The sequence below is a fragment of the Bombina bombina genome, chromosome 6 (genome assembly GCF_027579735.1).
Source record: "Bombina bombina isolate aBomBom1 chromosome 6, aBomBom1.pri, whole genome shotgun sequence".
Taxonomy (NCBI): Eukaryota; Metazoa; Chordata; class Amphibia; order Anura; family Bombinatoridae; genus Bombina; species Bombina bombina.
In genome coordinates this window covers 233,490,084-233,514,837 of record NC_069504.1, presented here as the reverse complement: position 1 = coordinate 233,514,837, position 24,754 = coordinate 233,490,084, and the positions used below count along the sequence as shown (strand labels likewise).

The window sequence follows — 24,754 nt, the reverse complement described above, 5'->3', positions numbered from 1 at the left end:
CATTTCCTTACACAAGACACAACAAAGATTTTAATCAACTGTCTCATCCTTTCCCGCCTCGACTACTGCAACTCTATCCTTTCTGGTCTCCCTAGCTGCCTAGCTCTTTTACAATCCATAATGAATGCCTCTGCCAGGCTCATCTTCCTTGCACGTCACTCTTCATCTGTCGCACCTCTCTGCCAATCCCTTCACTGGCTTCCTCTTGCCTCCAGGATTAAACACAAAATTCTCACTCTGACACACAAAGCCCTCAATTGCACTGCTCCCCCCTACATCTCAGACCTTTTCTCCAGATACTTTCCCTCCTGTCCCCTTCACTCTGCTCATGATCTCCTACGCTCCTCCTCTCTTGTTACCTCCTCACATTCCCATCTTCAAGATTTCTCCAGATTGGCTCCCATCCTATGGAACTCTCTGCCTCGCTCCACAAGAATCTCCCCTAGTTTTAAAAGCTTCAAGTGCTCCCTGCAGACTCTACTATTCAGGGACGCTTACAACCTACACTAACCTTCCTATCTCCACTGCTATCCCCTAAAACCCCATAGCATGTAAGCCTATGAGCCCAGCTGTTTTTAGTTCATCTTCCTAAGAGCCGACTACAACAATGCAACTCTCGGCAGGACCCTCTCATCGTTTTTATATACCACCTATGTTCATAGCGCTGCGGAACCTGTTGGCGCTCTACAAAAACCTGATAATAATAATAATGATAATAATAATAATTATTGTAGACTGGCAATGGATCCATAATGACACATTTGGATCTATCATTATCAGTTTTGGCATGTAATCAGTTTTGGCATGTTTGGGTTAATTCTATATCATACAAATACTTTTAAATTGTAACCCTGTTAAATACATCTTATACACTTGTTGCTGTTCAGCTGCTATCTGCCATCTTCCCCCTGCTGCAGGCAAGCCTTTATATTAATTAACCTTTTTATCATCTTATTAACTCCTGACTCTCCATAGCACACTTGGGTGCTGTTTTCTCTTAAATCAACCCCCTATCACAATAAAAATATAAGTTCTTACATCTGGCAGATAAAGAAGGTTAATTAGTGTGAGAGGTATTGTGGTGGGGAAACAGGGAAAAAGGGGTTAATTAGGTGATGTACTATGGTGGGGGAGCACCTGTAAGAGGGGTAATTAGTTCTCTGAGACGGCATGGTGTTTGAATACTGGTGCACAGACCTTCACAGCATATGTGCGTATGCCATTGAAAAAACTTAATATTTACTAGAAGCATTTTTGCTCATGGAACTAATATTGCAAAAATGTTTCCATTTAAAATTAAAATACACCCATGCACATTTTAATTTTGACCTTTCTATCCATTTAAGTAAAACTGTTAAAAGTAGCTGATTGTTTAAAGAGATACATAAATGCTTGCATGTATTAGGCATTGTTTAAATGCGTTTCTAAATATTCCCTAATTTGAGCATATATATATATCAGTATTTATAGTATTTTTGACAAACACTGTTTTAAACAAAAACTATATCTTCATGAGTTGTGTGTCTTTATTCATTTTATTCTGAGCTGTTTATAATTTTGTGTGCATGTACAGTATTTCTCTGATAAACAAAAGATTTTGTTGCAAACTGAATGACAGATTGGGCCGACGGCATAAACTCAGGCTGCCTAGGAAGTGCAGTGGTGTGGCATAATAGAGTACAGAACAGATGCTCTCTTTGTCTGTCTCTCTACACACCAATTTTTGTTATGTACTTTAGATCATGCAAAGAGAACGCCAATTAGTTGATTAAAAAAAACTACAAAAAATAACAGAGAACTACAATGAGAAAAATGTAAAACGGTTCTGTCCTAGTTTACAATAAATAAATGAAAATTTAATATGCATATTTTAATTGTTACAGCTTGTTAGAAGGTAAAACATAAATCCCTAGAAAATGCTAAACTGATCCTACTGCCATTTTACAGTTAGTTAAAATGTTTTAAATAAAGCAAAGCTGAAAAAAATAAAATACAGCTGTTCACAGCCATTTTAAAATGTTGCCATCATATTAGAATAACTATCATCAAGATCAAACACCAAATTATTCTAGACCTATGACTGATTCTTGTTTTTTTTTATATAGAACTATGCCCTTCACATCTTTCACCACCTCATGATTCTTTTTACATAGAATATTCTTCTTCAAAATATTCCACACCATAATTTATAAACTGCAACTTTAATGAATGACATTTGTCAGACAGATTGACAGACAGACAAAAAAACATGTTAGGGACAAAAGATCAATCTGTGCTATATCTGTTAAGCTATTTATTGTAAGTTTACAAGCTGCTGTAGCAACTGAGCTGGGGCATTTCATACAGATACCATTTTGTTCTTTCATGTTTTTAAATCTTGTCCCAATAAATGGCAACAATATAATTAAAATGACAACAATATACTTTATATCAATTTCACCACTTTTTTTGTAAACCATTCTTTATCACCTCAAATCAAGTCTCAAATACATGCTGGTGACATTTGTAAATATTGTCAGATAAATAATTCTGTGACTGCAAGGTTTTATAAAAATCAGAATATATGTATCTTTTTCCCCCCTAGTGATTTATACTGCTTGTGAGAATAGATGCACACTTCAGATGGTTGTGTATGAAGCATTGATACAATATCCCTAAAAGAAAATCAAGCAAGTGGACTCCTGATCTCACCATAAATAAGTAAGTTATTGTTTTTTTGAAAATACCAGTAAAGTTCTGATAAATGTTTATAATGTTCTTTTGCAATTATTTGAAGTAAATTGTTGTAAACAAAGGATGAATAGATATTTGTTTAGTTTTGTTATGTTTTGTATTTTATCACAAATCCTTGTCATTGTACACCCCTATCATTGTACCCAGCACTAAGGGATTTGGCGGCGCTATACAAATAAATAATAATAATAATAATTATATCAAAATGAAGGGGATTATGTTATGTTCATTTTGACACTGATTAAAGTACTAGTGCATGTATTTGTACAAATGTGTGTATAGCTCAATACGTTGTTTCTACATACTGAAGCAAGTCTTCTCCAGAGTAGCAATACATAGCAAAGTACATTCATCTTATTTTAAAGCAAAAGCATAATTTGCATCCTGTTTTTATTACATTAAACAAGAAGGGAAGTCATTTGTCTCTTCTGGAACCTTGTATCCAAGCCAGTACATTAGGAACTCTATATAAAAATAAATGGAGTTCATGCAGTTTATTATCGGGAAAACCAAATATTTTCTGCTCATTTTACAAGTTGAAAATAAATGCGATCGCTTGAGCACCATGGTGATTTACGCTACAATGATTGCGGCATCCGCAGAGCACTCGTTAACTGTTTTGCAAAACAAAAAAAAGTGTCACAAAACACTTCAAAAATACACGTAAAAGTACACTCGCACTCATAATAACAGCATCTAATAAAAATTATTAAAAAAAAATATTGCACAAAAAAGTTATAAGGGCTCAAAGATATGAGGTCTCAGGTGTTTGAAAAATAAAGGCAGGCCTTAAATGTGTGTGTATGTATTTATATGTTTATAAATGTATTTACAGACATGTATACACATATAAACACTAACTATATATACATATACAGTATATATATATATATATATATATATATATATATATATATATATATATATATATATATATATATATATATGTGTGTGTGTGTGTGTGTGCATTGGAAAATTTTGTAGTTAATTAGTTGAAAACATGCAAAGTATATTTATGCAATAAGCATTTTTGCTTTTGCAATTTAATACAGTGTTATAGTGAGTATTTAATATAGATATTTTATATCCCAATGTTCTGCACATATGTTCTTAGTATTTCTAAATAGATATTCCTATACATATCTGTATTTATCTATACCTATATTTAATCATGTGTATGTATATATATATATATATATATATATATATATATATATATACAGTATATATATGAATCACAGAAAAATAAATGATATAAGCGCACAGGAAAAAACTGTTCCAAACGTAACTTCCACGTAGGGCCTATAACTAATCAATATAATATCAATATAATGCTGTGCCAATGAGGAGCATGCCCAGAAGAAATCACAGTGAAAGTTGGTGAAAGGGGTACTCACAAACCCTACCTCAATCCTATTAGGTAAGGGTATTGCTCTGTCAGGAGAGGCAGAAGAATGACCTTCCCCCACTGCACATGTGCGTCTGACGGAAATTCAACGTGATGTCTCCTTATAAGTTCATCCCAGATAGAGAAAAGGAAAAACAAACAAGCTTCCAATAGTGTAAAATGTTTAATAAATATTTAAAAGCGCAAAAAATGAAATGCTTACAAAATTTGTCCTCAAGCGATATGAGGTATGTGAACAGCCGAGTTTACAGTTGTATAATTAAAAAGCTTCCACTATAAATAAGCGTCTGCCAGGAACACAATGCCCACAAAGAACACCTTACGCCTATATTTAACCAAAATTCTAGCAGATATATATTGAAATAAGTATTTATGAGTAAAAAGAATATAGACTATTATGTGAAGAACATTGGAATGTGAAATATTCCTATCTTCATTTAGGGTGAGTGCACTTGAGAATATGCAATCTGTTTGTGCATGAGTAGGGTGTTCTTTTCCACTTTTTTCACTCCATTGACTTCTATGGGAAGTATTATTGTGTGTGCAATATTGTAAGCTTGGCTTTTTACTCTCGGTTAGCGTGCAACCACTAGGGGCCATGTTACAAGTAGAGCATTATTCAGGGTGAGTTATGTTTTTGCACTAGCTTACAGAAGGAATAACACACATCTGATATTAAAAATAGATTTTAATCAAAGCACCTTAAAGAACCCAAAATTTAGTGCACCCATTCCATCCCACAAACAGATGGTAGTGCACCCTAGACTATGGGGCCTATTTATGAAAGGCCTGTCGGACATAATCCGACATTGCGGATCATGTCCGACAGACCTCGCTGAATGCAGAGAGCAATACACTCTCCACATTTAGCATTGCACCAGCAGCTCTTGTGAACTGCTGGTGCAACGTCTCCCCCTACCGATTCGCAGCCAATCGGCCGCTAGCAGGGGGTGTCAATCAACCCGATTGTATTTGATCCGGTTGAATTGCAGCGATGTCTGTCCGCCTTCTCAGAGCAGCGGTCTTTAGACCGCTGCTTCATAACTGGTGTTTCTGGCATGCCTGAGGGCTCGCCAGAAACACGGGCCCTCAAGCTCCATACAGAGCTTGATAAATGGGCCCCTATCACTCAAATGATAAAAAATACCTTTGGACTCAATATAAGCGTAACTATAGAAGTGATATACTGCAAAAACAATTTATCAGGCTTTTTCAAAGTTTCTGCAAACCTATAAAGAAGCAAACTATATACACAAAGATGAAAGTAAAAGATGGCAGCAAATTGTTTAAATATTGATTCCCAAATGTGTTTGATTTGCTGATTTTTTTCTTCACTTAACCAATACTATCAATTCATGATATGACATTAACAAGTTAAAGGATGTTAAAGGGACAGTTCACCCAAAAATTGTCTCCCTTTTAAAAATGTTCCTAATTTTACATGCTATATTATATTATTAAATTGTTTACAAGTAGCTCCTTTACCCTTATTTCAGCATTTTAAATAGCTGATTTAGCCTGTGGTATCCCCACCTTTACTGAAAGCTGTTGATAAGCCTAAGTAAGCAGAGCCAGCAGAAGAAATTTCACTCCCAGTGGGGTGTAGGATAATTAAGTAGTACAATTGTTGGTTTCCTAAATTCCACTCAGTTTCATTAAATTAATGTCTGCTAGGTTTTAGCTTAAGTTTCCCCTTATCTACTTTATTGAAATTAATCCTTTATATTTATATTTTCAATATGTAAACAACTAATTAAGGGCTAGATTACAAGTGGAGGTCTAATTTATCTCGTACCCGCAAACAGGCAGATTTTCCCATTTGTGGGTGCACGATAAATAACCAGCCATTACAAGTGGCTGGTTATTGCTACCGCAAGCTCACGGTAGCAATTAGTGCTTTTAAATATAACCAGAGGTCAGATCTCTGGTTAATTTTATAAATGTGTCCCAAATGCCCCTAAAATACAGTGGTGTAGCATTTTTATTTTTTTGGAAAATAACTGCACTAGGCAGTTGGCTGAAAAGTGCCTTTACATTGCAATATATGGGAACACATATTAACACATAAATATATATGTATATAATCTTATAAGCCACAATAAGAATAGATGTATGCAAACCAGCTCCATCCACAGTGCTAATGCTGGGGGTGAAGATCGTGATTAGAGAGGAGAGCGCATACCGGTTTCTGTGAGTATCCACAAACCATGCCAAACTTCCAAGCGTACAACCTGAATACCGCAGAAACAATTCACAAGTACACAGAGGACGATTACTCACCACCCTCGGTAATTGGATTCTCTGCGTGACAGGGCTAAGCACTTCTATGGCAGGATTCAGTATGCGCTCCTCCACACTCTTGCCCGGTCTCCGTTTCACTTCCGGGTACACGTGATGCACACTCCTCCAGCTGATTAAATGGTAATGCTCCTCGAGACGTCACAGGAGAGGAATCCACAAATGAGAACTTGAAGGTGCCATCCTTAAACAGGGAAAGTCATGAACTTCATAAGTAGAAAAGCAAAAGCTGGCATGCTTTCAAATAGATTAAAACAATCCTTTAGGTTAATTAGAAACATGTGACTGACCATACCTGATACCTGGATTAAGGTGGAATACAGAAAAGGGGGTCTTCTCTGTATTCCACCTTAATCCAGGTATCAGGTATGGTCAGTCAGATGTTTCTAATTAACCTATGAGTGAGGGGCAAGCCCTATTTATTTTATCCTTGTTTTAGAGAGAAGTACGCTTATGAGTAAGGCTTATGCCGAAACATGTAAGGCGTTTTTTCTGGCTTTTGCATTCTCACATGTAACTTTTTAATGTGACTTTAATAAAGGATCGTTTTAATCTATTTGGAGACGTGCCAGCTTTTGCTTTTCTACTTATGAAGTATATAATCTTATACATATATATTTACAATTTGCTGCCATCACTGCACGACTTACCCCCTTCTCTGCGCTTGTTCTCATGCCATGTCTCACAGCATTAGAACGAGGATCCCATTGGAGCCTAGGGAAGCACGCTCTATCTATTGAGAGCATAGCTTCCTAGCAATGGGAATGTAAGGTCCCATTGCTTGTGTTACGAGTTCAAATATCTCACTTGCGAAAGTGCAATTTTGCGCTCCACTCATAATCTGGCCCATAATTGTTAAAAATGGATCTGCATAGTATTCTAAGACTAATCTTTCTTTTAAATATATTACTATGCCTAGCATGCATTTAACCCTCTAGATAGCACATGGAATAATAATATACATTATGTTTTAGGTTTCATCTGTCCATTTTGCACATGTTCATTTCAAATGTTAATAAACACAGTTTTTTAATATTTGAAATGAACACGTGCAAAATGGACAGATGTAGTTTTCAAGAGGGTCAACTATTTACATAGATAAGTAAAAAATTATGTTAAAAATGCTTAAAGGGACACTGAACCCACATTTTTCTTTCGTGATTCAGATAGAGCATACAATTTTAAGCAACTTTTTTTTGTTCTCTTGCTATCTTTATTTAAAAAAGAAAGTACAGAACCTTGGATACCACTTGCTTATTGGTGGATGAATTTATCCACCAATCAGCAAGAACAACTCAGGTTGTTCACCAAAATGGGCTGGCATCTAAACTTACATTCTTGCTTTTCAAATAAAGAAACCAAGAGAATGAAGAACATTTGCTAATAGGAGCAAATTAGAAAGTTGCTTAAAATTGCATGCTCTATCTGAATCATAAAAGAAAAAAATTGGGTTCAGTGTCCCTTTAACACATTTTGTTGGCTTGTAATACTGCTGCTGAAGTATCTCGGTGAAATGTATTGGTGAAATTAACACACTATAAAGCAAATTAAAAAAAATAAAAAATTTATGGATTGAATTTTAAAGCCTCATTTTAAACAAAGGATTTTGTGCAATATTTCTTTTTTGGTTAAATATATATCTACTAGTACTAAAGCCTGTGTACACGGGCCATTTTTTGCAGTACAGCGGTCCCACCCCTTGCCCTCTCCCCCCTCTCTTTTGCTCTCTCTTCCCCCCTCTCTTTTGCTTTCTCTCCCCCCTCTCTTTTGCTTTCTCTCCCCCCTCTCCTTTGCTCTCTCTCTCCCCTCTTTTGCTTTCTCTCCCCCCTCTCCTTTGCTCTCTCTCTCCCCTCTTTTGCTCTCTCTCTCCCCTCTTTTGCTCTCTCTCTCCCCTCTTTTGCTCCTCCCCCTCTTTGGCTCTCCCCCCTCTTTGGCTCCCCCCCCCTTTGGCTCTCTCCCCCCCTTTGCCCCCCCCCCTTTGGCTCTCCCCCCCTTTGGCTCTCTCTCCCCCCTCTTTGGCTCTCTCCCCTCTTTTGCTCTCTTTCCTCTTTGGCTCTCTCTCTCCCCCCTCTTTGGCTCTCCCCTCCCCTTTGGCTCCCCCCCCTCTTTGGCTCTCCCCCCCTTCTTTTGCTCCCCCCCCCCTCTTTGGCTCTCTCCCCTCTTTGGCTCTCTCTCTCCCCCCTCTTTGCCCCCCCCCCTTTGGCTCCCCCCCCCCTTTGGCTCTCCCCCCCTTTGGCTCTCTCTCCCCCCTCTTTGGCTCTCTCCCCTCTTTTGCTCTCTTTCCTCTTTGGCTCTCTCCCCCCCCTCTTTGGCTCTCCCCTCCCCTTTGGATCCCCCCCCCCTCTTTGGCTCCCCCCCCCCATCTTTGGCTCTCTCCCCCCTCTTTTGTTCTCTCCCCCCTCTTTGGCTCTGCCCCCCCCCTCCTCTTTGTCTCTCTCCCCTCTTTTGCTCTCCTCTTTGGCTCTCTTTCCTCTTTGGCTCTCTCTCTCCCCCCTCTTTGGCTCTCTCTCCTTTTTGGCTCTTTTTCCTCTTTGGTTCTCTCTCTCTCCCCCCTCTTTGGCTCTCTCTCTCCCCCCTTCTCTTTGGCTCCCCCCCCCCTTTGTCTCTCCCCCCCCCCTTTGTCTCTCCCCCCCCCCCTTTGTCTCTCTCCCTCCCCTTTGTCTCTCTCCCCCCCTCCTTTGTCTCCCCCCCCCCTTTGTCTCTCCCCCCCTCTCCTCAGTCTCCTGCTCCCTCTCTGGCTCTGTGTTCACATCGCGGGACCCCGCCCGGCCACGCCCCATCGCGGCGACACCCGCCTGGCCACGCCCCTCGCGACGCCTGGCCATGCCCCCATCGCAATGCTCCCGTCGGCCACAATCAGCTGTGAGGTCTGGGGAGCGCTTGGCCGCTTCTCACGCAGCAGACCTCACAGCTGTTTGTGTACCTCGCACTCCCTATCTCACAGCTGCTTGTATGCTGTGTACCTCGCGCTCCCTATCTCAAGGCCAAGTGTTTGTCTCTACTGCGCATGACGGCTTCAGACAAACACTTGGCCTTTTATAATATAGGATACCTATATATAGATTATTATACATAGTTATAGATATACAGATGTATATTGGAATACTTAGAACATATTACCTTAAGTGCAGAACATTGGTATGTGAAATAGTCACAGTGAATACACACTATTACACTTATTATGAAAATTGCATAAATATGTTTTTTCATGTTTTCAGCTTCTTGACTGCAAAGGACTTAAATGCACATATATGTCTATATATGTATTTCTGTATTTACACATATAAATACATAAAATAATATGTACACATATATAAACACACAAAGATAGATAGATAGATAGATAGACAGACAGACAGACAGACAGACAGACAGACAGATAGACAGATAGATACATACATACGTATATGCATGTGTGTATATATATATACATATATATATATATATATATATATATATATATATATACACATTATATATATATATATATATATATATATATATATATATATATATATATATATATATATATATATATATATATATATAAATTGTATGTGGGGGCACTGCACTCACTTTCTGTATAGCAAATTGCCCAGGGTGCAATCAAGGAGTTATACAAATGAGTTCAAAATAGGAGCGCACTCTCTGGGTCTTAAGTCAAAATATTTTTAATACATTAATTCAGTGACGTTTCGGGGTGGTTAGCCCCGTCCTCAGACAATTAAAATCATTACAAAATAGAGTACATATTTATACATTACCCACCACCATCACCACGTAGCAACTGGAAGTGACCCCGGCGTCCTGCATTGCACACTGCACAGGTCCGCCGGTTGTCATAGCAACCAATCTAATTTACCTACGAAAATGGAATAAAAATATGTTAATCACTCCTATAAACATCCTGAGTACATATTTGCATACACGAGTATAGTATACTCATAATTAGACATGTGCACCGCTAAAAAATTCGGTTAGTTTTCGGTTCGGATCGATTCGGACTTTTCGAATTTCGTTTCGGATCGAATCTGATTCTGCAAAATTTGAATAAATTCGTTTCGGATTTATTCGGATCCGAATAAATTCGTTTCGGATTTATTCGGATTCGGCTGAATTCGGTTCTATTCCGTTCCGAAATTCGGTATGTTTTTAGTACACTAACACCCATTTAGTACACTAAGTCACTAACACCCATAAACTACCTATGAACCACTAAACCGAGGCCCCCCCACATCGCAAACCCTATAATAACATTATTTAACCCCTAATCTGCCGATCGGATATCGCCGCCGCCTACATTATAGCTATTAACCCCTAATCTGCTGTCCCTAACACCGCCGACCCCTACATTATAGTTATTAACCCCTAATCTGCCTCCCCCAACGTCGCCGCAATCTAACTACAAGTATTAACCCCTAATCTGCCGACCCGATATCGCCGCCGCCTACATTATAACTATTAACCCCTAACCTGCTGTCCCTAACACCGCCGACCCCTACATTATAGTTATTAACCCCTAATCTGCCCCCCCCCAATGTCGCCGCAATCTAACTACAAGTATTAACCCCTAATCTGCCGACCCGATATCGCCGCCGCCTACATTATAGCTATTAACCCCTAATCTGCTGTCCCTAACACCGCCGACCCCTACATTATAGTTATTAACCCCTAATCTGCCTCCCCCAACGTCGCCGCAATCTAACTACAAGTATTAACCCCTAATCTGCCGACCCGATATCGCCGCCGCCTACATTATAACTATTAACCCCTAATCTGCTGTCCCTAACACCGCCGACCCCTACATTATAGTTATTAACCCCTAATCTGCCTCCCCCAACGTCGCCGCAATCTAACTATAAGTATTAACCCCTAATCTGCCGACCCGATATCGCCGCCGCCTACATTATAGCTATTAACCCCTAACCTGCTGTCCCTAACACCGCCGACCCCTACATTATAGTTATTAACCCCTAATCTGCCTCCCCCCAACGTCGCCACAATCTAACTACAAGTATTAACCCCTAATCTGCCGACCGCAAATCGCCGCCACTATAATAAATGTATTAACCCCTAAACCGCCGCACTCCCGCCTCGCAAACACTATAATACATTTTATTAACCCCTAATCTGCCCTCCCTAACATCGCCGCCACCTACCTACAATTATTAACCCCTAATCTCCCGCCCCCAACGTCGCCACTACTATAATAAGGTTATTAACCCCTAAACCTAAGTCTAACCCTAACACTAACACCCCCTAACTTAAATATAATTTAAATAAAACGAAATAAGTTTACTATAGTTAAATAAATGAATCCTATTTAAAACTAAAGACTTACCTGTAAAATAAACCCTAAGATAGCTGCAATATAACTAATAGTTACATTGTAGCTATTTTAGGATTTATTTTTATTTTACAGGCAACTTTGTATTTATTTTAACTAGGTACAATAGTTATTAAATAGTTAATAACTATTTAATAACTACCTAGCTAAAATAAATACAAATTTACCTGTAAAATAAATCCTAACCTAAGTTACACTAACACCTAACACTACACTATCATTAAATTAACTAAATAAATTAATCATATTTAAAACAAAATACTTACCTGTAAAATAAACCCTAATATAGCTGCAATATAACTAATAGTTACATTGTAGCTATTTTAGCATTTATATTTATTTTACAGACAACTTTGTATTTATTTTAACTAGGTACAATAGCTATTAAATAGTTATTGACTAATTAATAGCTACCTAGTTAAAATAATTACAAAATTACCTGTAAAATAAATCCTAACCTAAGTTACAATTAAACCTAACACTACACTGTCATAAAATAAATTAACTACAAGTACCTACAATTATCTACAATTAAATAAACTAAAGTACAAAACCCCCCCACTAAATTACAAAAAAAAAAAAACACTAAATTACAAAAAATAAAAAAATATTACAAGAATTTTAAACTAATTACACCTAATCTAAGCCCCCTAATAAAATAACAAAGCCCCCCAAAATAAAAAAAATGCCCTACCCTATACTAAATTACAAAAGTTAACAGCTCTATTACCTTACCAGCCCTGAACAGGGCCCTTTGCGGGGCATGCCCCAAAGAAAACAGCTCTTTTGCCTGTAAAAAAAAAAACACAATCCCCCCCCCACATTACAACCCACCACCCACATACCCCTACTCTAACCCAAACCCCCCTTAAATAAACCTAACACTACCCCCCTGAAGATCTCCCTACCTTGAGTCGTGTTCACCCAGCCGGGCCGAAGTCTTCATCCGATGGGGCAGAAGAGGACATCCAGACCGGCAGAAGTCTTCATCCAAGCTGGGCAAGAAGAGGTCTTCCATCCATCATACAAGTACCAAAATACAAACAAACACTAAATTACAAAAAATAATAAAATATTACAATAATTTTAAACTAATTACACCTAATCTAAGCCCCCTACTAGCTATTAATATAGCTTCAATATAACTAATAGTTACATTGTAGCTATTTTAGGATTTATATTTATTTTACAGGCAACTTTGTATTTATTTTAACTAGGTACAATAGCTATTAAATAGTTAATAACTATTTAATAACTACCTAGCTAAAATAAATACAAATTTACCTGTAAAATAAATCATAACCTAAGTTACAATTACACCTAACACTACACTATCATTAAATTAACTAAATAAATGAATCCTATATAAAACTAAAGACTTACCTGTAAAATAAACCCTAATATAGCTGCAATATAACTAATAGTTACATTGTAGCTATTTTAGCATTTATATTTATTGTACAGGCAACTTTGTATTTATTTTAACTAGGTACAATAGCTATTAAATAGATATTTACTGTTTAATAGCTACCTAGTTAAAATAATTACAAAATTACCTGTAAAATAAATCCTAACCTAAGTTACAATTAAACCTAACACTATACTATCATTAAATAAATTAACTACAAGTACCTACAATTAAATACAATTAAAAAACTAAACTAAAGTACAAACCCCCCCACTAAATTACAAAAAATAAAAAAATATCACAAGAATTTTAAACTAATTACACCTAATCTAAGCCCCCTAATAAAATAACAAAGCCCCCCAAAATAAAAAAAATGCCCTACCCTATACTAAATTACAAAAGTTAACAGCTCTATTACCTTACCAGCCCTGAACAGGGCCTTTTGCGGGGCATGCCCCAAAGAAAACAGCTCTTTTGCCTGTAAAAAAAAACACAATATCCCCCCCCCACATTACAACCCACCACCCACATACCCCTACTCTAACCCAAACCCCCCTTAAATAAACCTAACACTACCCCCCTGAAGATCTCCCTACCTTGAGTCGTGTTCACCCAGCCGGGCCGAAGTCTTCATCCGATGGGGCAGAAGAGGACATCCAGACCGGCAGAAGTCTTCATCCAAGCGGGGCAAGAAGAGGTCTTCCATCCATCAGAAAAGTACAAAAAAACAAACAAACACTAAATTAGCAAAAATAATAAAATATTGCAATAATTTTAAACTAATTACACCTAATCTAATCCCCCTACTAGCTATTAATATAGCTACAATATAACTAATAGTTACATTGTAGCTATTTTAGGATTTATATTTATTTTACAGGCAACTTTGTATTTATTTTAACTAGGTACAATAGCTATTAAATAGTTAATAACTACCTAGCTAAAATAAATACAAATTTACCTGTAAAATAAACCCTAACCTAAGTTACAATTACACCTAACACTACACTGTCATTAAATTAACTAAATAAATTAATCCTATATAAAACTAAATACTTACCTGTAAAATAAACCCTAATATAGCTACAATATAACTAATAGTTACATTGTAGCTATTTTAGCATTTATATTTATTTTACAGGCAACTTTGTATTTATTTTAACTAGGTACAATAGCTATTAAATAGTTATTGACTAATTAATAGCTACCTAGTTAAAATAATTACAAAATTACCTGTAAAATAAATCCTAACCTAAGTTACTATTAAACCTAACACTACACTATCATTAAATAAATTAACTACAAGTACCTACAATTAAATACAATGAAATAAACTAAACTAAAGTACAAAAAAAACAAACACTAAATTACAAAAAATAAAAAAAATTACAAGAATTTTAAACTAATTACACCTAATCTAAGCCCCCTAATAAAATAACAAAGCCCCCCAAAATAAAAAAATGCCCTACCCTATACTAAATTACAAAAGTAATCAGCTCTATTACCTTACCAGCCCTTAAAAGGGCCTTTTGCGGGGGCATGCCCCAAAGAAAACAGCTCTTTTGCCTGTAAAAAAAAACACAATACCCCCCCCCCACATTACAACCCACCACCCACATACCCCTACTCTAACCCAAACCCCCCTTAAATAAACCTAACACTACCCCCCTGAAGATCTCTCTACCGTGTCTTCACCCAGCGGGCCGAAGTCTTCATCCGATCGGGCAGAAGAGGACATCCAGACCGGCAGAAGTCTTCATCCAAGCGGGGCAAGAAGAGGTCTTCCATCCATCAGAAGTCTTGATCCAGGCGGCATCTTCTCTGTTCATCCATCCGGAGCGGAGCGGCAGCATCCTGAAGACATCCCACGCAGAGCATCCTCTTCTTTCTTGATCCGACGACTAGGTGACTGTACCTTTAAGTGACGTCATCCAAGATGGCGTCCCTTGAATTCCGATTGGCTGATAGGATTCTATCAGCCAATCGGAATTAAGGTAGGAAAAATCTGATTGGCTGATTTAATCAGCCAATCAGATTCAAGTTCAATCCGATTGGCTGATCCAATCAGCCAATCAGATTGAGCTCGCATTCTATTGGCTGATCGGAACAGCCAATAGAATGCGAGGTCAATCTGATTGGCTGATTCCATCAGCCAATCGGATTGAACTTGAATCTGATTGGCTGATTAAATCAGCCAATCAGATTTTTCCTACCTTAATTCCGATTGGCTGATAGAATCCTATCAGCCAATCGGAATTCAAGGGACGCCATCTTGGATGACGTCACTTAAAGGTACAGTCACCTAGTCGTCGGATCAAGAAAGAAGAGGATGCTCTGCGTGGGATGTCTTCAGGATGCTGCCGCTCCGCTCCGGATGGATGAACAGAGAAGATGCCGCCTGGATCAAGACTTCTGATGGATGGAAGACCTCTTCTTGCCCCGCTTTGATGAAGACTTCTGCCGGTCTGGATGTCCTCTTCTGCCCGATCGGATGAAGACTTCGGCCCGCTGGGTGAAGACACGGTAGAGAGATCTTCAGGGGGGTAGTGTTAGGTTTATTTAAGGGGGGTTTGGGTTAGAGTAGGGGTATGTGGGTGGTGGGTTGTAATGTGGGGGGGGGTATTGTGTTTTTTTTTACAGGCAAAAGAGCTGTTTTCTTTGGGGCATGCCCCGCAAAAGGCCCTGTTCAGGGCTGGTAAGGTAATAGAGCTGATTACTTTTGTAATTTAGTATAGGGTAGGGCATTTTTTTATTTTGGGGGGCTTTGTTATTTTATTAGGGGGCTTAGATTAGGTGTAATTAGTTTAAAATTCTTGTAATTTTTTTTATTTTTTGTAATTTAGTGTTTGTTTTTTTTGTACTTTAGTTTAGTTTATTTCATTGTATTTAATTGTAGGTACTTGTAGTTAATTTATTTAATGATAGTGTAGTGTTAGGTTTAATAGTAACTTAGGTTAGGATTTATTTTACAGGTAATTTTGTAATTATTTTAACTAGGTAGCTATTAATTAGTCAATAACTATTTAATAGCTATTGTACCTAGTTAAAATAAATACAAAGTTGCCTGTAAAATAAATATAAATGCTAAAATAGCTACAATGTAACTATTAGTTATATTGTAGCTATATTAGGGTTTATTTTACAGGTAAGTATTTAGTTTTATATAGGATTAATTTATTTAGTTAATTTAATGACAGTGTAGTGTTAGGTGTAATTGTAACTTAGGTTAGGGTTTATTTTACAGGTAAATTTGTATTTATTTTAGCTAGGTAGTTATTAACTATTTAATAGCTATTGTACCTAGTTAAAATAAATACAAAGTTGCCTGTAAAATAAATATAAATCCTAAAATAGCTACAATGTAACTATTAGTTATATTGTAGCTATATTAATAGCTAGTAGGGGGCTTAGATTAGGTGTAATTAGTTTAAAATTATTGTAATATTTTATTATTTTTGCTAATTTAGTGTTTGTTTGTTTTTTTGTACTTTTCTGATGGATGGAAGACCTCTTCTTGCCCCGCTTGGATGAAGACTTCTGCCGGTCTGGATGTCCTCTTCTGCCCCATCGGATGAAGACTTCGGCCCGGCTGGGTGAACACGACTCAAGGTAGGGAGATCTTCAGGGGGGTAGTGTTAGGTTTATTTAAGGGGGGTTTGGGTTAGAGTAGGGGTATGTGGGTGGTGGGTTGTAATGTGGGGGGAGGGATTGTGTTTTTTTTTTACAGGCAAAAGAGCTGTTTTCTTTGGGGCATGCCCCGCAAAGGGCCCTGTTCAGGGCTGGTAAGGTAATAGAGCTGTTAACTTTTGTAATTTAGTATAGGTTAGGGCATTTTTTTTATTTTGGGGGCCTTTGTTATTTTATTAGGGGGCTTAGATTAGGTGTAATTAGTTTAAAATTCTTGTAATATTTTTTTATTTTTTGTAATTTAGTGGGGGGGGGGTTGTACTTTAGTTTAGTTTTTTTAATTGCATTTAATTGTAGGTACTTGTAGTTAATTTATTTAATGATAGTGTAGTGTTAGGTTTAATTGTAACTTAGGTTAGGATTTATTTTACAGGTAATTTTGTAATTATTTTAACTAGGTAGCTATTAAATAGTTAATATCTATTTAATAGCTATTGAACCTAGTTAAAATGAATACAAAGTTGCCTGTACAATAAATATAAATGCTAAAATAGCTACAATGTAACTATTAGTTATATTGCAGCTATATTAGGGTTTATTTTACAGGTAAGTCTTTAGTTTTATATAGGATTCATTTATTTAGTTAATTTAATGATAGTGTAGTGTTAGGTGTAATTGTAACTTAGGTTATGATTTATTTTACAGGTAAATTTGTATTTATTTTAGCTAGGTAGTTATTAAATAGTTATTAACTATTTAATAACTATTGTACCTAGTTAAAATAAATACAAAGTTGCCTGTAAAATAAATATAAATCCTAAAATAGCTACAATGTAACTATTAGTTATATTGAAGCTATATTAATAGCTAGTAGGGGACTTAGATTAGGTGTAATTAGTTTAAAATTATTGTAATATTTTATTATTTTTGGTAATTTAGTGTTTGTTTGTATTTTGGTACTTGTATGATGGATGGAAGACCTCTTCTTGCCCCGCTTGGATGAAGACTTCTGCCGGTCTGGATGTCCTCTTCTGCCCCATCGGATGAAGACTTCGGCCCGGCTGGGTGAACACGACTCAAGGTAGGGAGATCTTCAGGGGGGTAGTGTTAGGTTTATTTAAGGGGGGTTTGGGTTAGAGTAGGGGTATGTGGGTGGTGGGTTGTAATGTGGGGGGGGGATTGTGTTTTTTTTTTACAGGCAAAAGAGCTGTTTTCTTTGGGGCATGCCCCGCAAAGGGCCCTGTTCAGGGCTGGTAAGGTAATAGAGCTGTTAACTTTTGTAATTTAGTATAGGGTAGGGCATTTTTTTTTATTTTGGGGGGCTTTGTTATTTTATTAGGGGGCTTAGATTAGGTGTAATTAGTTTAAAATTCTTGTAATATTTTTTTATTTTTTGTAATTTAGTGTTTGGTTTTTTTTGTAATTTAGTGGGGGGGTTTTGTACTTTAGTTTATTTAATTGTAGATAATTGTAGGTACTTGTAGTTAATTTATTTAATGACAGTGTAGTGTTAGGTTTAATTGTAACTTAGGTTAGGATTTATTTTACAGGTAATTTTGTAATTATTTTAACTAGGTAGCTATTAATAAGTCAATAACTATTTAATAGCTATTGTACCTAGTTAAAATAAATACAAAGTTGTCTGTAAAATAAATATAAATGCTAAAATAGCTACAATGTAACTATTAGTTATATTGCAGCTATATTAGGGTTTATTTTACAGGTAAGTATTTTGTTTTAAATATGATTCATTTATTTAGTTAATTTAATGATAGTGTAGTGTTAGGTGTTAGTGTAACTTAGGTTAGGATTTATTTTACAGGTAAATTTGTATTTATTTTAGCTAGGTAGTTATTAAATAGTTATTAACTATTTAATAACTATTGTACCTAGTTAAAATAAATACAAAGTTGCCTGTAAAATAAAAATAAATGCTAAAATAGCTACAATGTAACTATTAGTTATATTGCAGCTATCTTAGGGTTTATTTTACAGGTAAGTCTTTAGTTTTAAATAGGATTCATTTATTTAACTATAGTAAACTTATTTCGTTTTATTTAAATTATATTTAAGTTAGGGGGTGTTAGTGTTAGGGTTAGATTTAGGTTTAGGGGTTAATAACCTTTTTATAGTAGCGGCGACGTTGGGGGCGGGAGATTAGGGGTTAATAATTGTAGGTAGGTGGCGGCGATGTTAGGGAGGGCAGATTAGGGGTTAATAAAATGTATTATAGCGTTTGCGAGGCGGGAGTGCGGCGGTTTAGGGGTTAATACATTTATTATAGTGGCGGCGATTTGCGGTCGGCAGATTAGGGGTTAATACTTGTAGTTAGATTGTGGCGACGTTGGGGGGAGGCAGATTAGGGGTTAATAACTATAATGTAGGGGTCGGCGGTGTTAGGGACAGCAGGTTAGGGGTTAATAGCTATAATGTAGGCGGCGGCGATATCGGGTCGGCAGATTAGGGGTTAATACTTATAGTTAGATTGCGGCGACGTTGGGGGAGGCAGATTAGGGGTTAATAACTATAATGTAGGGGTCGGCGGTGTTAGGGACAGCAGGTTAGGGGTTAATAGCTATAATGTAGGCGGCGGCGATATCGGGTCGGCAGATTAGGGGTTAATACTTATAGTTAGATTGCGGCGACGTTGGGGGAGGCAGATTAGGGGTTAATAACTATAATGTAGGGGTCGGCGGTGTTAGGGACAGCAGATTAGGGGTTAATAGTTATAATGTAGGCGGCGGCGATATCGGGTCGGCAGATTAGGGGTTAATACTTGTAGTTAGATTGCGGCGACATTGGGGGGGGGCAGATTAGGGGTTAATAACTATAATGTAGGGGTCGGCGGTGTTAGGGACAGCAGATTAGGGGTTAATAGTTATAATGTAGGTGGCGGCGATATCGGGTCGGCAGATTAGGGGTTAATACTTGTAGTTAGATTGCGGCGACGTTGGGGGAGGCAGATTAGGGGTTAATAACTATAATGTAGGGGTCAGCGGTGTTAGGGACAGCAGATTAGGGGTTAATAGCTATAATGTAGGCGGCGGCGATATTCGGTCGGCAGATTAGGGGTTAATAAAATAATGCAGGTGTCAGCGATAGCGGAGGCAGCAGATTAGGGGTTAATAAGTGTTAGATTAGGGGTGTTTAGAGACTCGGGGTACATGTTAGGGTGTTAGGTGTAGACTTAGTGTTTCCCCATAGGAAACAATGGGGCTGCGGTGTTAGTTTTTTTTCAGCCGAAACTCCCATTGTTTCCTATGGGGAAATGCCAAATCTTAACGAGCTAATTCGGATTTATTCGGAGATACGGCAGCTATTTCGGATTCATTCGGTAGATTCGGAAGTATTTTAATTCGGAAATCCGAATCGATCCGAATCTCCGAATTTACCGAATTTACCGAATTTCCGAATTAATCCGAAACGAACCGCACATGTCTACTCATAATCAGCCTCGAAAATAACCTTATATATTCAATGTTTAAGTTACGGTATGTTAGACCCTCTCACTGCGCAGGTGCATCTGGTTGTCACAGCAACCGTTATTGTGTACCTACGTCAGTGGGGTCTCCAATTCCATAATACATAAAATGGCAATACTCATCCCACAGTATCTATAGTGGATAAGAGTGTATATATATATATATATATAAAACAAAAGAACTGTGACAGCTATCTCCTAGTTATTATTATACCTTATGTATATATAACCTGTAGCAGATATCCTACTAAGAAAGCAGCAAGCTGGTATACATGTCATTCTATCACATCGATACCTATGTAGTTACTTATAAAATTACCTGAGAAAATGTAATTAATGTGAAGCTGCATGCTGCTGTAGTGAGGGTTAGTTACAAGAAGCAGTGCCAATCTAGCTGTGTATTTAACCCCTTGGGGGCAAAAGTCCCCAAGGTGAAAATCCTCTTGGACTCCTTCTGCAACAAGAGATTGGCTCTGTCTCCCCCCCTATTAAGCTTGGGTACATGATCGATAATGACATATCTTAAGTCAGTAGCTGTATGCCCACTCATCGCAAAATGCCTTGCAACTGGCTGTTCAGATTCTTTTTCTCGAATCGCTAGCCTAATGGCGGCGTAGTGGTTGGCCATACGGATACGTAAGGTATCTACCGTCTTACCTACATAAAAAAGTCCAGATGGGCAATGTAATAAATATACAATAAACTCAGTTGTACATGTAACTCTATGTCTAATTGTACATTTCTTATTGGTATGTGGATGTAGAAATGTTTTGGTGTTACTCATCCCGCTGCACGTAATGCAGCCCAAACATTTAAAGCATCCCAATTTCGGGGATTGCAGCCAAGTTCTCTTTTTATAACTGTCCACAGGATCCACCTTAACTAGAGTGTCTCTTAGGGATGTTTTGCCATTAGGCTAGTGATTCGAGAAAAATAATCTGAACAGCCATTTGCACAGCATTTTGCGATGAGTGGGCATACAGCTACTGACTTAAGATATGTCATTAACATTTTCGTAGGTAAACTAGATTGGCTGCTATGACAACCGGCGGACCTGCGCAGTGTTCAATGCAGGACGCCGGGGACACTTCTGGTTGCTACGTGGTGATGGTGGTGGGTAATGTATAAATATGTACTCTATTTTGTAATGATTTTAATGGTCTGAGGACGGGGCTAACCACCCCGAAACGTCACTGAATTAATGTATTAAAAATATTTTGACTTAAGACCCGCTCCTATTTCGAACTCATATATATATATATATATATATATATATATATATATATATATATATATATATACATACATACATCCATATTTAGATGTTAAAGTCCTTTGCAATAAAAAAAAATTAACACCTAAGACCTAATTTCTTTGAGCCCTTATAACTTTTTTATTCATTTTGTAAAAATAATTTTTATTAGATTGTGTTATCACATTCATCATATAAAACACTTTGAGCAACACATGACAAGATGAAGTAATTTAATTTTTTTAAATTATTTTATATCATAATGTCATTTTATATTTCTCTACTTAAAATCTTGTCTATGTGAAATAATGTTTTATTATCTGTTTTTACAGGTGAATGAACACAATTAAAGTATGAATAATATATCATAGCATAATTAAAATATTTTTTAGATGTGATTCCATTCATATTTTCAAATTATATTATACTTGTTATATTTAAGTTTCATAATATTACAAAATAATACTAAGGATCAAACAGCGTAATAAAATATTGTATGTTATATCCTTCTTTTGTTGGTATGGGCTATTGCAACCTGCTTTTTCACTGCATTTAATAGATCTTTTTATCTTTAGCTACAGTATATGATGACTATAAAGAGTATAATTCCATATGTATGTATCATGTTATGTAGAGAACTTATTTAACACTGATTCCATCTTGTTTTAAACATGTGACCATAATTTGAACATTTTGGGCCAGATTACAAGTGGCGCACTAAATAGAATCCTGTATAATTTATCTGTTTCACATTTTCCCTGTGTGTATTCCCTTTCCTCTTTATTGCAATGAATTTTCCATCTATCTATCTTTCTGGCTGCTGGATGTCACATTTGACATCTGCCCGTAACATTCTGTACATGAAGAGTTGGGTGCCTTGTGGAATAGCAGTAATGGTAGAAATAGTGGTTATTTTCTACACTTATTAATATTTAAGGTGTTTAGTTTATTTTCTATTTCAACATTTCTGTTAAAAATATATTGCATTATAAGTATTTACACATCAGGGATTTTTAGTCTAATTTTGTTCCTTACACACAAGTAGATTTGTTCTGTGTAACTATTATTAAAAGGACATGACACTCAAAAATGTTCTTTCATGATTTAGCAAGAGCATAACATTTTAAACAACTTTTTATTTCTTGGTAACCTTTGTTGAAAAGCATACTAAGGTAGGCTCAAGAGTTGGAAGTTAGCTGCTGGTTGGTGGCTGCACATATACCTCTTATCATTGGCTTAGCAAAGTGTTCAGCTAGCTCCCAATAGTGTATTACTGCTCCTAAAATAAAAAATACCAAGGGCGCAATGTACTAAACGGCAGGCGGACAGCTTCTTAACTCGTGAAGCTGTCCGCCCGCCTCCGCTACACACGGGCAGCGGATCTGTTGATCCGCTTGCCCGTATGTATCATTACACACTCATCGGAGTGTGTAATGCCCGCCCCTTCAATCGCGCAACCAATCACGCGACTGAAGGGGCTGTCAATCACCGAGAGCGAGCGTGCTCTCTGTGATTTTGCTTCGCCATCTGATAGGTGGCGTAGGGTGTAGGAAGCAGCGGTCTAATGACCGCTGCTTCCTACATTGTGGGAAGCAGGCTCGCATATGCGAACCTGCTCCGCAAAGGCTCCAGAGCAGCTTTCGCTGCTTCGTACATGGAGCCCCAAGAGAATGAAGTAAAATTGGTAATAGAAGTAAATTGTAACGCAAAATGTTGGGTTTCATGCCCCTTAGGTAGGTTGCCTAATTGCTAATTTATCATACATGCGTATTGCTAAATTAACATTGTATTGTTATACAATATAACATCATTCATTTAAAAATACTGTTGCTGTATCATTGTACTTTGTGATACCATTGCAAAGAAGAAATCTGTATTACAAGTTTTACTGTAGATCAAGAGAGATTTTAGTCATTTAGTGCACACCTAAATTAAAAACAAAGTTTAGTATAAACATTTCTAAATGTTATTCATTAAAATGATATTTAAAATCTAAAATTAAAAAAAAAAAGACATGAAAATCAAGTTGGTAGCTTTCAAAAAAGGCCAAGTGCTCCTGTGATTTGAGTACTCCCTGTTCATATCATGTTGAAATTGAATGATTGCTTTAATTATAAAAAATGTCTTAATTATGAATACATTTACCTGTTTAATTGAAGCCTCTCATAAGGCTCTGTTTCTCATTTCCGTGTGATGTTGTTATATTCTGATTCAAATTACTATTGAGCAAACTCATTTCATGAAAAAGCTGAAAAGGTACTGCTTTGCATTCGTCAGAATAAACGTTGACACAATGGCCCCCATTTATCAAAGACCTGATCCGACAGTGCGGATCAGGTCCGCAAGACCTCGCTAAATGCAGAGAGCAATACGCTCTCCGCATTTAACATTGCACCAGCAGCTCACAAGAGCTGCTGGTGCAACGCCGCCCCCTGCAGACTCACGGCCAATGGGCCGTCAGCAGTGGGTGTCAATCAACCCGATCGTACTCAATCGGGTTGAATTGTGGCGATTCCTGTCCTCCTGCTCTGAGCAGGCGGACAGGGTTATGGAGCAGCGGCCTTTGTGACCGCTGCATCATAACTGCTGAAGACTCGGCAGAAACACGGGGCATCAAGCTCCATTCGGAGCATGATAGAGAGGCCCCAATGGGGTTGATCACAGTCTACAGTTGGATAATTATTGGCCTGTGATTCCCTTTTCGAAGAATCAGTAATTTAAATTGTTTATTGGCAGAACGTATTTAATTAAAAATGTAGGATGTGATTAGGGATACTACACTTATGCTCTCCTAGCTAATCCCAATATAGAGTGTACTAACCTCATAAGGTACACCTTAGTTCAAAGAGAAAAAGTGGGGGAGGGATAGCGCTAACGAATAGCTGAGAGCCAAATATCTACAAAACTCTAATGAGATAGTATATTACTTGAATAAAATAGACATAAAAAATAAAATTAAAAATTAGCGTATCTAAGTAGCCAAAAAAGAGGATTGGATATATATGTACAAATAAATCAATATTTATTATAACAATTAAAGGATAAATTCTAACATAGATTCTAACAGATTAATCCTATAAAAGATGCCGGCATCAAGTTAAAAAATGAATGTATCTAAAATACTACATTTGGGTTAGACTATCTGAGATTCACAAATGCACAATGTTATTAGCAGCATAAATGACTAAACAGAGTTATTA

The 24,754-nt window shown here is 37.1% G+C and overlaps 1 protein-coding gene across 1 annotated transcript in view; it reads left to right on the top strand.

The window, feature by feature from the left end:
• Positions 1-2,653: 2,653 nt before the first annotated feature.
• SYT1 (synaptotagmin 1) overlaps positions 2,654-24,754 on the top strand; it is a 991,400-nt gene continuing 969,299 nt past the window's right edge. The window contains exon 1 of the mRNA XM_053716760.1: positions 2,654-2,700. The gene's annotated coding sequence lies outside the window, so the exon portion shown is untranslated. The remainder of the gene's footprint in view (positions 2,701-24,754) is intronic.